This window comes from Eschrichtius robustus, chromosome 6 (assembly GCF_028021215.1).
Source record: "Eschrichtius robustus isolate mEscRob2 chromosome 6, mEscRob2.pri, whole genome shotgun sequence".
Classification (NCBI taxonomy): domain Eukaryota; kingdom Metazoa; phylum Chordata; class Mammalia; order Artiodactyla; family Eschrichtiidae; genus Eschrichtius; species Eschrichtius robustus.
The window spans coordinates 10659234-10675508 of NC_090829.1; the positions used below are offsets into that span (position 1 = coordinate 10659234).

General features: G+C 47.6%; 1 protein-coding gene across 1 annotated transcript in view; it reads left to right on the plus strand.

Annotated features, from left to right (window-relative positions):
* The first annotated feature begins 4685 nt into the window (after positions 1-4685).
* The window catches only part of RFTN1 (raftlin, lipid raft linker 1), a 199972-nt gene continuing 188382 nt past the window's right edge, over positions 4686-16275 (plus strand). Inside the window, exon 1 of the mRNA XM_068545867.1 lies at positions 4686-4978. The gene's annotated coding sequence lies outside the window, so the exon portion shown is untranslated. The remainder of the gene's footprint in view (positions 4979-16275) is intronic.

Here is a 16275-nt window from a genome sequence, read left to right on the forward strand (position 1 = left end):
ATTTCATATTTGGACCTTGACTTTGGAAACCCCAAAACCAAGAATTTGGCTTTTTTTTTCCTGGTATTGTCATGGTAACTCTCCCTGGTGGCAAATGATGCCTTCTCTAGCTGTCTAAATTGGTGGGAAGAGGGTTGGTACAGTGTAACAAGAAATACAATGGGGCCCAATAGAATATTACTCAGCCATAAAAAAGAATGAAATAATACCATTTGCAGCAACATGGATGGACCTAGAGATTATCATACTAAGTGAAGTAAGTCAGACAGAGAAAGACAAATATCATATGTTATTGCTTATATGTGGAATCTAAAAAAATGATACAAATGAATTTATTTACAAACAGAAACAGATTCACAGACATAGAAAACAAACTTATGGTTACCAAAGGGGAAAGGGGGTGGGGGAGGGATAAATTAGGAGGTTGGAATTAACATATACACACTACTATATATAAAATAGATAAACAACAAGGACCTACTGAATAGCACAGGGAACTATACTCAACATCTTGTAATAATCTATAAGGGAAAAGAATCTGAAAAAGAATATGTATATAACTGAATCACTGTGCTGTACATCTGAAACTAACGTGACATTGTAAATCAACTATACGTCAATTAAAAAGAAAAGGTTAAAAAAAAAGAAATACAGAGGGGGAAGGGAAATCAGATCAGTTAATATATCAAAATATTATCCCATCATTTATTTAGTGAGTTATTTCCACAATCTCCTTTATTTTTTTACATCTGTGGAATACATAGGCTTCCTACATATTCTTTTATATATATATATATATATATATATATATATATATATATATATATATATATATATATATATATATATATATATACATATTTTTTTTCTATCTCTGGTAATAAAGTTTGCTCACAAATGCGAGTTGATAGGTGTGTCCCATGAATGGAATAACCAGTGAAGGGGTATGGATGTGGACGGCTTTTGGTAAAGCCAGAGGCTTCCTCAGGCTGCCAGCAGCAGTGTGCTTCATACTATATTCCTGCAATTTAGTCTCTCGCGGCTCTTTGCTCCAGAGAGCAAATTCTATCTCAGCCACAGGAGGGCCCCTGCTCCCCTGAACTGCCTGTCAGACAGATTGGGAATTCAGAGGTAAAATGAAGAGTGGATTCAGGAGCAGAATAACAACCTTTTTTTTTTTTTTTTGTATTGGGGTGAATGGAACATTTGGCAATCATCCGAACATTTCCTCAAATTGGTGATGCCTGTGGGTGGCATATGCAAAGTATTAGTTTGACTACACTTTGGACAAAAGTCCCTGGCCTTGGCCCATCAATGCTAACATACAAAATATCCTGACAAGCTCCCTGCCACCCCAATTCACACTCCCACACGGCTGAGGGGGTCACAGGGCATGTTTGGACACTGGCATGAAGGTGCCCTGCTCCGTTCTGGACTTGCCAGTGGCGTGTCTGTGAGGCTGTGACCGTCACAGTGCACGCAGGGCAGGGGGCTCCTCTGAAACCACTGGCTCTGGGGCACCTTATAGGAACTCTTACGGGAATGAATGTTACCCTACATGGGGCCAGCTTTCTGCAGCCGTTTATTACAGAGCAGCTGGCCAAACTGTGATCTCACTGTGGCTGCAAACCCACTTAAAATATTAACAGTGATGATAAAGATGAATAATTCCTATACCTCCAGGGCATATATGTGTTTGCTTATCTCTCCTGTCAGCCCTGAAATGTTGCTGTTCAGTTGCCCGGGAGATGATCTGGTTTTCGTGGTCCTGCAAATAAACAATTAGGTCAGTAGCTCCTCAGGTTCTGTAGCTTTTGATGGGTTTGTTTTCTGCAGAAGTTGTTACTGCTCTCTGCAGAATAACAGGTACTGAGCGTTTCTGAGCTAAGTTGGGAGAGAGGGGTTGAGTGGGGTGGGGTGGTGGTGAGAGGGTGGGAAGGAGGTGGGCAGAACAGAAGGTTAGCTGGGGTTCTCCTTCTCTCCAAGCCTCAGCGAAGCTGGGATGCAGCACAACTGCCACGGCTGCTGGTACCCACGGCCTTAATCATCTCCAGGGTGGGGTGATGCTACAGAGGCCAAGGGAGAGAATTGCTCCAGCAGGGGGGCTCCTTTAACCCAGCTCCTATAGGAATTGTACAGTCTGGCCACGGCTGCTTCTTACACTTGCCTGGGCCGGCTTAACTGCTCTCCTTTCTACAGGGGCTGTGAGGAGAACCAGCTTCCCCATTAACTTGGGGCTTGCGTTTTGTTGATTGCGAACACTTGGGATCCCTGTTCTGGAGCCATCTGTGACCTGTTGTGCTGTAATAGCTTGGTTTTCCCCGTGTTCAGCTCCCTCCCCGAGTACTTAGTGTTAAATCATAGGGGGAGGAAGTGTGAGCAGAGGAAAAACAGCACTATTACATGACCCCCGATGAGACCGCTGTGATAGAATTAAAAGCTGCTGCCCTAGGACATTCTAACAGATGACATTGTGAGGTTGCCAAGGTAACCCACCAGGATACAGTTCCAGCATCTTTGGGGTTGATGCTGGGTAGGCGAGGTCAGTCAGAGGTGAGGCCCAGCTGCTCAGGGTGTGTCCCTTGGCTGGCCGGTCCATGGCAGTCAAGTGGAAAATCAAGGCTGACCTTTACACAACATGAATGAACCCAACCTTGTCTCCTCATTGGCTATTCCAGGTGAAAGAGAATCAGAATACTCCAGGTAATTGTTCAGTGTAGGTTACACAGAGCCAAAAAAGGTCCGGATATGAATGACTCACCCATTCATTCCATATATGTTGATTAAACACCTACTATGTACCAGATAGGAAGCATCAGAATATCTAGGCAGAAAGGTTGGGAATTCTAGAAAACCTAAGAAAATGCACGTCCAAGCAGGGAAAAAAGACATTTAAGACATTTACACACCATTACTACTCAGGAAAAGGTTGAGTGGACGAAAATAAAAACAATCAGAATAACTTATTAACCCCAAGGACCTGGTGTTAAAAAAAACATGTGCAAAAATTGTATAGAGCGGAAATTATTTGCTTAAAAGAAGTCAGCCTCCTCCTCCAAACACACCAAGTTATGCTGCATTCCCCGCTTTTCCCTTTATCTTCTTTTAAATACTCCATGTTTACTTTTGAACTACTGGTTAATACCTATAAATGTTATTTTCTTTCTCCCAGGTAAGGATCAGAAAGATTTCAGATGGGCCCTAGCTTTTGATAACTCAAGGCCTTGGGCATATAAATAACAAAGATCCCTCCTTTTGGCCTCATTAGGTGGGTGTTCAAAACCATCACTGGGGCCTTTCGACACTTGTCTCTACATAATACTGTTTGCATCTGGACTTGGGCTGTCACCTGATCTTGTTATTTTCTCCCAGATGGCAAGCCAAGCAGGGGAGAGAGTGGGGGAGATTGGAGGCGGTGGTGGTGAGTGATACCAGCAAGTGGCAGGGTGGAAAGGGAAAGGGGCAAAAAACAAAAACAAAAACAAAATGGTAGTGGGGGGAGGGGGGAGGAACACAGAACTGGGATGGCTACGGAACAAGCAAACAAGGAAGAAAATCTCTGAGAAAATGTGGTTACAGAAAATCCTGCAAACAAAACAGTGCCTCCTTACCCCCTGGGGGCAGTTATTAGTACCGGAAGGACATCATTAAAACACTGCTGGGGCCTACACCAGCCCTCCATTCTGTGGGCTCCAATGCTTAAGGTCCCCTCTTTGGCCAAGCAGAAAATGTAGATAATTAGATTATGTCAGTTGTCTTATTGCAGTCCCCTAATAATAATAGTAATGATAATAATAATATCAACAACAACAGGATAATAGCTAAGTTATAGAGTGCTTTCCTAAACACTTCACTTATAAAACCCACCAGAAAAAGTGCTACTTAACAGAGAAGGAAATAGGAACAGAACCGTTAAGTCACTTAACCAAATCACACAGAAGGTAGATATGGATGAGAGCCCAAGGCCCACCCTGATGATTTGGCTCTAGGGTTCCCGCTATTAACCCTTACACTGTGATTGTGCTTTGTTTAAAAAGCTCCAGGGAGAAAGACTTAACAATGGGCTCACTGCCTCCCATTTTCCCGTCACTAACGCAGCCCTGGCCTGGCTTTTCATTTATAGAATTGTCTCCTTGGCCGGCCTAAAGCTGCAGGCCAAGATGGTTCCCCAGATCTTCTCAAACCTTCTGGGCGCCTGAAGTAGGTGGGCTAGGGTGTGGCATGAGGACAGTGGCATTATCCCGCTCCTTAAGCACTAACTCCCAAGCAATAACGTAGAGCCTGGGGATGGCCCCACCTGTGGAATGGGGAGGAAGAATGGTCCACTGTTAATGGTCCTCCCTGGAGGGAGGCGCCCCCTCCCTCCAGCACCCAAGCCCAAATGTTGAGGGTTCCGAGTCCCCCACGCGCGCTCCTGACGCACGCAACCTTGGTTACAAGGGGTCAGGAGGGTGGGCGGAGGAGCCACGGGCCTCTGCGCCGTGGAGCGGCGAGGGTCACTGGCTGGGGGGAAGCCGTGTGCAGCGGGCAGGTTGCTGGCCGCCTGGAGGCGGCGGCGCGGGGCGCGGGGCGCGGGGCGCGGAGGGGGCGCGGGGCGGGCCAGCTGCTCCCGCTGCGGCTCCCGCGAAGACGCAGCGCAGCATATTTTGCACATGAGTTCAGAGGAAGAGGAAGTGTAGCCGGCGGACGCGCGGCGGCGACGGGGGCGCGTCGGGGCTGGAGCCGGAGCGCGCCGGGCTCAGGGCGCACGTAGCGAGCGGGAGCGCGGCGGCCGCGGGCTCCGCTGAGGGACAGACGCACGGATCGCAGGAGGGACGGACACACGAGCACGCCGCGCCGCCTGCCCCGTCCCCACCCCCTGGCGCCCACGCCTTCCCCGCGCCGCCTCCTGTATATGGCACAAACTTTCCTCCCGGGACGGAACACGCTGTCTCCGGGAGCCCGCGCCCGCGCCTTCTCCTCGGCTTAGTCCAGAACGGTAGGTGGGCGCCTGCAGGATTCGGGATGGAGGCGGGCGCAGGCGGGGTGGGAACCCGGCGGGCAGGGGGAGCCTGGCGGGGCGCCTCCCTGCAGGTTGCCGAGGCTGGGCGTGCTTCCCAGGCGCCGGGGCTGCCAGAGGGCCATCCCCGTCCCCTGCACCCCGGCCCGGATTGGATGGGGCCGGGGACAGGATCCATGGGACGCAGCGGTCTTGGGCCAACTTTTTTTGGGGGAAAAAAAAAAATCATCCCTGGCGAGCCATGGGGAGAGGCAGCCCAGAGCAGTCTGTTGAGGGTCGTGGGCTCCGCATGCTCGGGGCGCCTAGGAAGGAAGCAGAGGGGAAGCTTGGAGGCTACAGGTGGGTGTAGGACAGTGCTGCAGGGCGTCCTCGGCAAAGATCAGGCGGGAGCTGGCCCCGGAATCCAGGTTCAGGAGAGCGCGAGGCCGGGGTGGGCTGGGGTGGGCTGGGGTGGAGGCGGCTCCAGCTGCCCTTCTGCGTGCGCCCCGGGAGGTGCGTTTGTTCCCGGGGCAGCGGTGTGGACGGGCGGGAGCAGACGTGCCGCGCGTTCAGAGGAAGCGCCGCGGCCAAGGGAGACTCAGAGCCTCGGGGCGCGGGGAGTCCCCGGCACTGAAAACGGGCATCTCACCTTCTGTAAAGGGGGCTTCTTCCCTCGTCCTCACCACTTTCCTAGGCCCAAGGGACACCAGGGTGGACCTGGGCGAGGTCGGGGTGGTGGCGGCGTTTATTTCAGGAAGCCCCGTTGTCAGGCATGCACACCCCCTCCTGCGCCAGGGCTCATGCCCTTCACCTAGACTGCCGCTGTCTTTGGCAGCGAGAACCTCGTGGAGGCCAAGGTGCAGTAACCCAGGCGCCCTGCCTCCCTGGTGCTTGCGCCTGGCTGCCCTGTGTCGTTGTGGGTGGTCCCCAGGGACGCTGGGTGGTGTCAGTGAGTTTGTTAGGGGGTTTAAGAACAAAAAAGTATTAAAAAAAAAAAAAGTCTGGCACCAGTTCCTATGTTTGAGTGACTGCCCTGGTTTCCAGCAACCTGGTTTCCTTCTTGTAATTGGTACAGCTGTTTTCAGATGGTGGGCGCAGTCAGGCGAGGCGTCTTCCAGCCCCTGCCATCGTGTGTCATCTCAGGATAAGTGAGGCCCTGCCAGGAAGGAAGGCAGGCGTAATGTGAGCCACCTCTGGGCCCGTGCGTAGGGCGTGCTCTGCACCCCACGTGTCCCTGGCCACAGGGATTCCTAATTTGTACCTCTGAACAGCTGAATTCCCTGCCAGGTTCAAGTGACCCCAGATGTCACCAAACCCCACAGAGGGGTTAAGCAACAAGCTGTTTGGGGCTCTTTGGTGCGTGTGTGTGCTAACCTCAGTGAAATCACTTTAACCTCAGAGGGAGCTCTGCATCCTCTTTTGCCTTAAGTGGGGTTTCTGGCCTGACAGCTGGGAGGACACCCCTCTGGCTGCATTTGTATAACAAGTCGCTGGGTCGGTTTTTCTTTGTTTGTCTTTTGGCTGCATGGACGTGGGGCAAATGGAAGAGAGGTGTTGTGCCGTTAGCTAATAGATTTGGTGCAGGAACTGAAAGAGAATTAATTGGGAATACGAGTCAGTGAGTTCTTTTTCTCCCTCTTGAGCAGGAATTTTTGGCTTCCATTCAAATAATTGTTTTGTCTGTAGGGAAACAGGCAGAAAATCTTTGGCATGAGTGATGTGAGTTCCTGTAAAGCTACTTGTGTTCTTCCAGTCTTAACTTTTCAGCAGAATCGAAATTATGTGGGCCCATGGCTTGGTGGGCATGGGTGTCTTGCTAAATTTCTAAGTTGGTGGACTAGGGAGAGGGCCCTGTGACTCTTTCCCCCACCCACCTCCTTTTAAAAAATATAGAAAAGTTGCAAGAACGGAGACCACCCAAATACCCGTATCTAGAGTCTATAATTTTACGATATTGGCTTTATTACACATCCGTCCATCTAGTCATCCCTCTATCCATCCATCAGTTCAACTTATTGTTTTATGCATTTTAAATTAAATGGCAGACATTGGTACAGGTCACCTCTAAACGTTTCAGCACACATTTCATTATTTAGAGTTCAATATATGTTCGTGATTTTCTTAAGGTAAAACTTATACATATGGTGAATTTATACATACATACATATCTCCATATAGTGAAATGCACAGACCTTGAGGGTAACATTTGCATAATGTTTCGACAGATGCCTACACCTGTGTAACCCTCATCTCTATCAAGTAATGTTGCCGTCACCCCCAGAAAGTTCCTTCATCCCCATTCCCAGTCAGTCCCTGTCCTCACCCTTTGTTTCTCACTCAAAGTTAGTTTAGCCTGGTCTTGAACTTCATATAAGTGGAATTCCACAGTATTGTGTAAAGTTTCTTTCACTCAGCATGTTTTTTAGGTTCACCCATGTTTTATGTACCAGTAATTTGGTCTTTTTTATTGCTGAGTTAAAGTCCAGTATTTATTTATAACGCAGTTTGTTTATGTATTCCCCTGTTGATGGACACATGAGTTATTTCCAGGTTTGGGGGGGTATTGTGAATGAAGCTGCTGTGAATATTTGTATACAAGTCTTCCTAGGGACATATGTTGTCATGTCTTGTGGGTAAATGGAGTGGAATTGCTGGGTCATAAAAGAGATGTATGTGAACCTTATAAGAGACTGCCAGACCTTCTCCCAACATGGTTATACCATTTTACACTCCCGCCAGCAATGAATACAAATGTGAGATTCCAGATACAACAACTCATTTTCCTAGCCCAAAGTCAAGAGCATGGTAGACCAGTGTTCTTCTGGGGCCCGAGTGAGCCAGAAATTGGAACATCTGAGACAGTCTGGACCATGTTGTTTTCATAGATGGAGGAGCTGAGAGAAATCTCTGACTCTGCCAGTAAATGGGTTTACTCTTAAATTATTGCAGACAGTCAGACAAATATTTTATTTTTAGAGATCTTCGGAGAAGGGAATTCCATAGGGGAACGTCCCCTTGGTTGTGAAAGAAGATCGACTGCTTTCTATATAAAGAAAAATAAACCCCAAACCCCAAAGAGTTCCACTAAACTTCTGCTTCGAAACTCCTGGGGGATTTCTGGCATATTGGTCTGGTTGCTCTGAATCTGGTGGAGATTCCCGTTGGATTTCACCGGCTGAGGCAGCTGGCTGTTGAAAGTGGTTGTGTTTGCTTTGTGAGTCAGGTCAGATTTGGCTTTTTGAAGGCTGCGAGAACAGCTTTCCTGTTAAAGTGATGTGGCCTGTCAGTGAGAAACATGGCCTGTCAACACCCCTCTTATTGTCCTGGCTGAGAAAATGGGCCGTTCACTCTCAGGTCCCCTTGCACCTTCGTCCCCGTCTGTGGGCCTGCAGCCAAACCTGGTCTTGGCTGATCCAGGAAGTAGGAATGGTGCCTCCTGCTTATGTGAGACCCAGGATGAAGCTTGGTGTCTTCTCGCCGAGGTGTCTCATTGAGGTCAGCTGACAAGTGGTACAGAGTCTTAAGACATTGGACTATGTTTGGGGACTGTTCCCTTCATCCGCCTGCCACAGGGTAGAGGCTCAGAATAATTCTCATGGTACCCATCTGGGTGACTGCCTGTCTGGAGGTTGACAGGGATGGCCAAGATGTCAGGACCCCAAGATGTATTTTACTAGAGGCCACTTTACTATAGCCCATGAAACAGGTTCAAAGTGTTAGGAAAACTTTGCCAACTGTAAACTTCCATTCTAGTAGCACCGTTTTTATTTTATTACAGATTTTACTATTGCTGTTAACAAAATTATCAATATAGCTACCCCTTGCCAGGCGCCCATTCTTTGCCACGCACGGTTAGGCTCTTTACATGCGTGCTCTGAATCTAATCCTTGTGAGAGGCAAATACTATTATTATCTGCACTTTGGCCTTGAGGAAACTGAAGCTTAGAGAGGTTAGGGAGCTTGCCCCAAGTTCACATTTTCATGTTTCCTGGACATTAAGGGAAGAGGCTGTGACCTTCTGGTTTCGCAAGTGCAGATTCCAGCTGCAAGCATAGATTTCCAAATACACAAAGCCGTCGTAGAAGAGAAATGTAAGCTGGATGGGGGATGGAAGTTGGAACAAATGACACACTGGAATCACTTTCTTAAGTCTTTTGCCTTTTTGTTTCAGGCTTTCTGAGATTTGGGGCACCTGGAGCCTGGGTAGAGGTACTAATTTGGTGACAATTTAAGATATTATTGGTTGTGATGATTGTAATTTTATCGTGGGGAAAGAAAGACGTTGCCAGCTGTTTGGTTTGAGTGTCTGTTGCTGAGCCGTCCACTACACTAGCCACTGGCTACATGTGGCTATTTACATTTAAATGTCAATGAATTAAAAGAAAATAAAATTTAAAATGCAGTTCCAGTCTCACCGGCCACCTTTCAAGAAGAGCCCTAGAGCCACACGTGGTTATTGGCGAGCGAATTGGACAGAGCAGATGTATTTTCATCCTCGTTGAAAGTTCTGTTTGATGGGGCTACTCTATACTAAGCATTTCTCTTTTGTCCTTCAGTTTAAGAACTGGCCACACTCTTGGCTAAAGCTTAGGCTGTTTTTCACTGACAAAGAGATAAATTTAGCCAGACATTTCTTTTATGTTTATAAAAAGGTTTGTGTGTGTGTGTGATCTTTCCTCCCATTCACATTCAGTTTTTGACGTAAATTTGAGTTTCCCTTTTCTCCTGGGCCCCCAAAGGGGCTCTCGTTATTATCGTTGTGTATTTTACCAAGATGCTTTCTCTGAAAAGATCGGTACAGCGGGCAAGCGATGGCCACTGCTTGAGGCCCTGTTAATTTCCTTGCTCTCCAAAGAATTCAGTTCAGCTTTTAAATATGCATTTGTGCGACTTACTCCCTACCTGGGCTGAATTCAGGAAGAAAAAGCGCTCTCAGCGGGGCCAGAACCAAAGAGCTAGAAAATCAGGTCACATTCTATGTGTGATGGCTACCTGCCAAGACTGAGGTGGAACAGACATCCTTTGGGGTAGCTGGGGGCTTCGTTAGGGGGTTTTTCTGGGTCGGCCCTGCCCCTGTGGTGTAGGGAGCAGTGGAGGGGCCACAGCATCGTGTCTGATGGTGCAGGATGGTGGCGGAGGGACGTCCCCTTTAGGGGGTGTCCACTACTCAGGCTCGGTTCAAAGGAGAGGGACGCCAGCCCACAGGGGTCAGTGGGGAACCCAGAGCCCCCAGAGCTGGGAAGTCAACATCAGCTATGTTTGCTCAGCTTGTTTGATGCTCACCAACTCTCGTGCTACTTTATGAAGCTGTATTGGATGTTTCCACACTTTTTCAACCAGGAAGCCAGCTGCACTTCACTGACAACGTTCTTTGGCTTTTAAAACTAAACTGTCCCATTGTGCTGTTCCATAGGCAGACCCCCTGAATGGGCAGCATTTATTCTTTGCAAAGGATTATCAGCTTCCATTTGTGCGTGTGTGTTTGTGTTGTTTGTGTGTGTGTGTTTGTGTGTTGGAAGTCCCTAATTAGTATGTCACCCCGAGGAAACACTTCTGAGGAACCTTCAAGTTTTACGGAATAACTCCCAAATTACTCAGATTTGGAGAAATTTTTGTAATAGACCTTATCCATTAAAGTCGGATGAGAAGAGATTAGGTTAATCACAGACTCTGGTTGATGGAACGTGACCATATCGTGTATTATAAGATTTTGGAAATGCAGAGTACAAGAAATCAGACTGTTCATTTAAACACTTCTTTAATTTAGAGAGGTCTTTGGGGATTTTTCCAGTGTCTTGGGACACTTTATAAGCACCCTTTCAGTGTGGTGTAATTATAGCAGGTTAACAGGGATCTTTATCATCGATAACAAGTAGTACTAGTAATAGTACTAATAATGGTTAACATTTAGACAGCCATTTCTAGGTGCCTGAGCTCTTCCAAGCCCTGTTAAATTAACTTATTTAGTCCTCACCCTGCAAGTGGATTCTGCGGTCATCCCGATTTTATAGTTGAGAACCCTGAGGTTAAGTGGCTTCCTTGACGTCACTCGGCTAGGAAGTAGGGGCCCTGGAACTTTAACCAGGCGCTCTGGCTCCAGAACCTCACCAGCCCCTGTGCTGTGCTTTTAAAAAGGCGAACTTGAGAGCAACAGGCAAATATTCCAAAGGCCCTTTCCATCCTTTTCCAGATAATAGGCACCTTTCCTTCTCCGGAAGTCTGTTGACGGAGTAGGTGTTACTCTGCATCTCTTGGGGCAGGGCATTGGGGTAGTTGTTGAGGATGAAGAGGTAACTGCCTTCGAGAAGTTTGCTGTCCCGTGGGAAGATGGGGGTGGTACCCAAAGCTCCAGAGCTCTCTCCCTTGAGCTGTGGACTGGCCCATCCGGCTGCCCACCCCACCTCCCCTTGGATGGAGTTAACGCATCCAGAACAAACTCCGGTCTCCTCTGGCCCAACTGCTCCTTCCACGGCGTCCCTGTCTTGGGAGGTGGCCACTGCAGCTTTACAGGTGCTCAGGCCACAAACCTGAGAGGGGTCTTGCATGCCCTCTTTTTCTCATGCCCTGTCTCTAAACCACTAAGAAATCTCACTTCCTACCTTCAAAACGTATCCAGAATTTGACCTCTGCTCACACCTCATCACCACCTGGTCTCCCTGTTCCCAGGGTCAGAGTGATCGTGTCTCCCTCGGGGCTCGAAACCCTCCGAGGGCTCCCATCTCACTGGGGACAAAGCCAGCGTCCTGACCACGGCTGCCCAGGCTGCCCCACCTCCCCGGGCAGGTCCAGGACATCCCGGCCTGTTTGCACCTGTGGCCACCTGCTCCCTCATCCCAGCGCTCACCCTGTCACCTTCCTCAGGACTCTGCTCGCCGTCACCTTCTGGGGGAGGCCTTCCCTGATCACGCTGTTTTTTTTTAAAATTGTGCCCTCCCCTGTACTTGCTAATGCTCCTCTCTGCCTTACTTGTCTTTATGTGACATACTTTTAAACTTGAACTTCATTCATTATTTTTATGTGTCTAGTGTCTGTCTCTCTGCTCCTGAAAGTAAGGTCCACCAGGGCGGGGTTGTTCTTGTCTTGTTTTGTTTTGGTCTTTGTCTCTGTTTCGCTTCGGTATCCCTGGCACTTGGAACAGTGCCTTGCACCTACTAAGTGCTCAGTGAAGGAGGGCGTGATGGTTAATTTTATGTATCAAATTGGCTACCGCGGGGGTACCCAGTTTTTGGTCAAACAGCGGTCTAGGTGTTGCCATGGGGTATTTTTAAAGATGTGATTAACATTTGAATCACCCTCCGTAATATGGGCGGGCCTCATCCAACTAGTCCGAGGCCTTAGAAGACTGAGGTCTCCCGAGGAGGAAGGAGTTCTGCCTCCAGATGGGCCTGGGGCTCAGCTCTGCACCATCGCCTCTTCCCTGGGCCTTTGGCCTCCTGGCCTGTGCTATAGATTTCGGACTTGCCAGCCTCCAAGTCCAAAGACAAGTCCTTTAAAACAAATCTGCCCCAACTTCTCTCTCTGTAGATATCTACATAAGGACACACATACACACAAGAAACCCAGGAGGAAGAACAGGCTTTTGGGGCAGGGTGTTGTGTTCTCTTTGGGGCATATTCATCCGGAAGTGCCAGGAAAGTTCCAGGTGAAGATGTTGGAACGGGTCCGTGGGCATGTCTGCTGGAGCTGGAGAGCAGTCAGGCTGGGAGGGGAATCTGACAGCTAAGGGGGAGATGATGCAGTTATGGAACTTTTTTGAGCCTACATGCTTCCCTGTATTGGAGGTTCCCAAACTCTGTACTAAGGCACCCCAAGGCACCGCAGCAAGTGGTACTTGCATGTTGGATGCCACCCTCATTACTAGCCCGAGGTAGTTGTTCACAGGATCAACATCAAAGGCCACCACTTCCTTTTGATGACATCATATCTTTGCAAAGCTGGATTTGGGGTGGTTGCTAAGAAGATCATTGTTGAACAGGAGATGAGCGTGGTGGTGTCCAGTGTGATTCTGAGGTTTGAGAAGTTTCCCAGTGCCAAATGGATGCACACATCCCAGTTGTAAGTAATTATGGTAATTTAAGGATGCAGGAAAAATTTTTTTTTCAGTTTGTGTATTCTGTTCTTTCAAAAGGCTGCTAAGTTGTTTATACATAACTATCAATTTGTTTGGACCTGACTACTTAATAAATCGAGCTGTGGATATTGCTTTTAGCCTGGGGGTGCTGTGAAAAAACGTATAGGGACACTGGTGGTGCCATGACCTGGAAAGTGTCAGAACCTTTGCCCTGTATTGTTCTGGGTATTATATGTAGTGTGTACAAGATAAGGAGCAGGGACAGAAAGACGGGACAAAGGGACAGGAATGAGGGCTGCACCCCAAATGTTGTATTTCTACAAAAACAAAAGATGTGAGCAAATAAAATATAAGCATTTGTTAAATCAGGGTAGTGGGTACAGAGATGTCTCATTTTTTTTATCCTTATCCATATGTTTGCGGTGGTTGGTAGTGAAAGTAATTTGAAGAGAGAGACAGAAGGAGGCTGGAGATAGAAATTTGGGGGTGCACTTGTGTTTGGGATGACAGCAGAGAGCCTGGGAAGGGAGGGTATGAGGTCCAGAGAGATTCAGGTGATGCAGGGGTGGAACCAAGGGGGTCAGCAAGACCATGTTCTTCTAGACTGTGGTTCTCAGCCCTGGCTAAACGGCCTAAGAGAGACCCTGGGCCCCTGCGTCCTGGGTGTTAGGAGATTGGAGAGGACCAGGAGTGGGAAAAGACAGGGTTTGCTCTGAGGGCGTTGATTCTCAATCCTGGATATCAGTTAGAATCACTTGGAGGGTGTCTTAAAAATGATGCTTGGGCCCCACCCCAAATGCCTGGGCATCTGGACATCAAAACAGCTGTCCAGGTGATTCCAGCGTGCAGCCAAGATTGAGAACCACCGCCATGGTCCAGGCTTTCTCAAGCTTTACTGTGATTCAGACTTTGATGAATCGTGTGTGTAAAAGTGGATTCTGGTTAAGCAGGCCTGGGTGGGCTGATCCCAGGAGTGCCATTGCTCCTGGTCTGAGGACCACACTTTGAGTAGTAAGTTCTTCTGAGGGGAGGCTGTTTTATTTAAGGGTGGTTGTGATGGAGGCTAGTGGGAGAGAAGAAAGGTGGTCTGGATCAGTCTCCACCGAGTGTTTTCCTTTGATAATGTAAATACCTCTCGTATGCCTTATCTCCTGCTGTGTAACATATTACCCACAAACTTGGCAACCGAAAATAGTAATGAACGTTTATTATCTCGCAGGGCTTCTGTGAGTTAGAAATCCAGAAGCAGCTGAGCTGGGTGGTTCTGACTCAGGGCCTCTCACGAGATTGTGGTCAAGATGCTGGCTGGGCTGAAGGCTGTTCTGGAGCTGAGGGATGCTCCCACTTGAGTGTTGAGTTCGTCGTGGCTGTTGGTTGGAGGCCTCAGTTCCCTGCCCTGGGGGCTTCTCCACGGGGTTAATAGAGTGTTCTTACAATGTGGCAGCAGGCTTCCCCCAGGGACATATCCTACTGACTACACAGGTCAGCCCTGTTCAGTAGAGGAGGGGACCACTGGTGAACGGGAGGATTATTGAGGGATATCTTGCAGGCTGGCCGTGATACATCTTGTTGTCTTCAACTAGGAAACGCAATGCACATGCAACACAGAAAACTTGAAAATGTAGAAAACCATAAAGAGAATGCCTCCCATCACCTCGTGACCCAGAGGAAAGTTCTGTGAATATCTTTATTTAACCTGCCAGTTAAAAAAAATACGTGGATTTTCATATACAGATACACACATAGACACTTAAAAAAAGTAGCACCATAAAATAACCCCGTTTCATACAGATTGTTCTTTTTCTTGGCGTTGAATCAGGAATACTTTCAATGGCTCAGTTTTAGTTATCCTTGGGTTTCTGTCTTAGTTTGTAGGATATCAAGATTTGACACCATCCGTACAGCTGATTGGATTTTCAAGTTTTCATTTACATTTCTGGGTGGAGAGAGATGTTCTTATCATGCAAAAACTTCTTAATTTGGATCACCAGTTCCTACTTTGGGTGCCTGAATGATGTAATAAACACACTCGAGTCTTTAAATATAGGATTTGAGTGGAGAATTAAAGAATGAGTTTGCCAGCTGATCCAGCATCATTGCGTATAATTGCCCCATCTCTGGTTGCTTGTCATGAGCTGTTGGCAGTTGTTAAAATTAGCTTTACAGTCTGCCTCAGATTAGCAGCAAGTGTGGTAAATGAGGGCTCACTCTTAATGAAACTAATTTGTATTTGAAAATATAACTACATTTATTGCCCCCATTATTTAAATGTGTGCATGCTAGTTGATAGTAAAAATCAACCTTTAAACTGAGGGAGTTTTTTAAACCCCAGCTGAAAAATAATTGTTTAAGGAGGTGATCCTTTTTGAAGTGGTTTTCCAGTGTTTTACCTGCATCTGGGGAAGTATTTCAAAACCCAATTAGAACTACTTTAAAATAAAAATTCAAACATTTCAACATTTAAAATGACACAGAACATCGTGCCCCATGGCTGATCAGCTTTTTCTGGAACCAAGTCTATGGGGATGTGCCCTCTGTTTTATATCACAGCAGTTTTCTCCGAATGCCCTGCACCCCGCCCAGACTTCTAGAACAACCAGCCTCACGGTACCACGTGTATTTCTTCATTGTCTTTCTTCTCCTTCACCTGTGATCTCCTTGAGGGTAGGACCTGGTCTTTCCATTTTTGTATTTCCTAATTGAGGGCGTGACTCAAAAGAGGCCATAATAGATGTGCATTGGATGAATGAATGCATGAACTTGGAACATGAATTCTCTCCCTCATGGAGCTGACAGTTCCTGCATGAAACTGGGCCCACATATACCAAAGACACACCTCCTTCTAGGCTTGATTCAGAAAGAATTGATTTTTCCAGAGTGTCACCAGTTGAGGGATCTTTGCTTCCAGGTCATTTGCAAATGGCCTCTCCTTGTAGTGGGTCTCAGAAACCCCTGGTGATTACCTTATTTTCTTCCATAGTTTGTCTCCAGTCCTAATAACGTTTAGCCAGTTTCTGCTGAAGAACTATAAGGATATTTTGGCTCTTTTCCCACTGTCTCACCATAGGAGCGGGAAAGACCTCCTCTCTTTCTTCTACCTGTGAAGACCTCTTGGATGGTTTTTCTTGGTGCCTTGATGCTAGAGAGACCCATGCACGTGGGTGCAGGGATGTCTTTTGGGAAGATAAAGACGTAAAAAGAAGAAAAAACCCTCCTGTGTGACTGT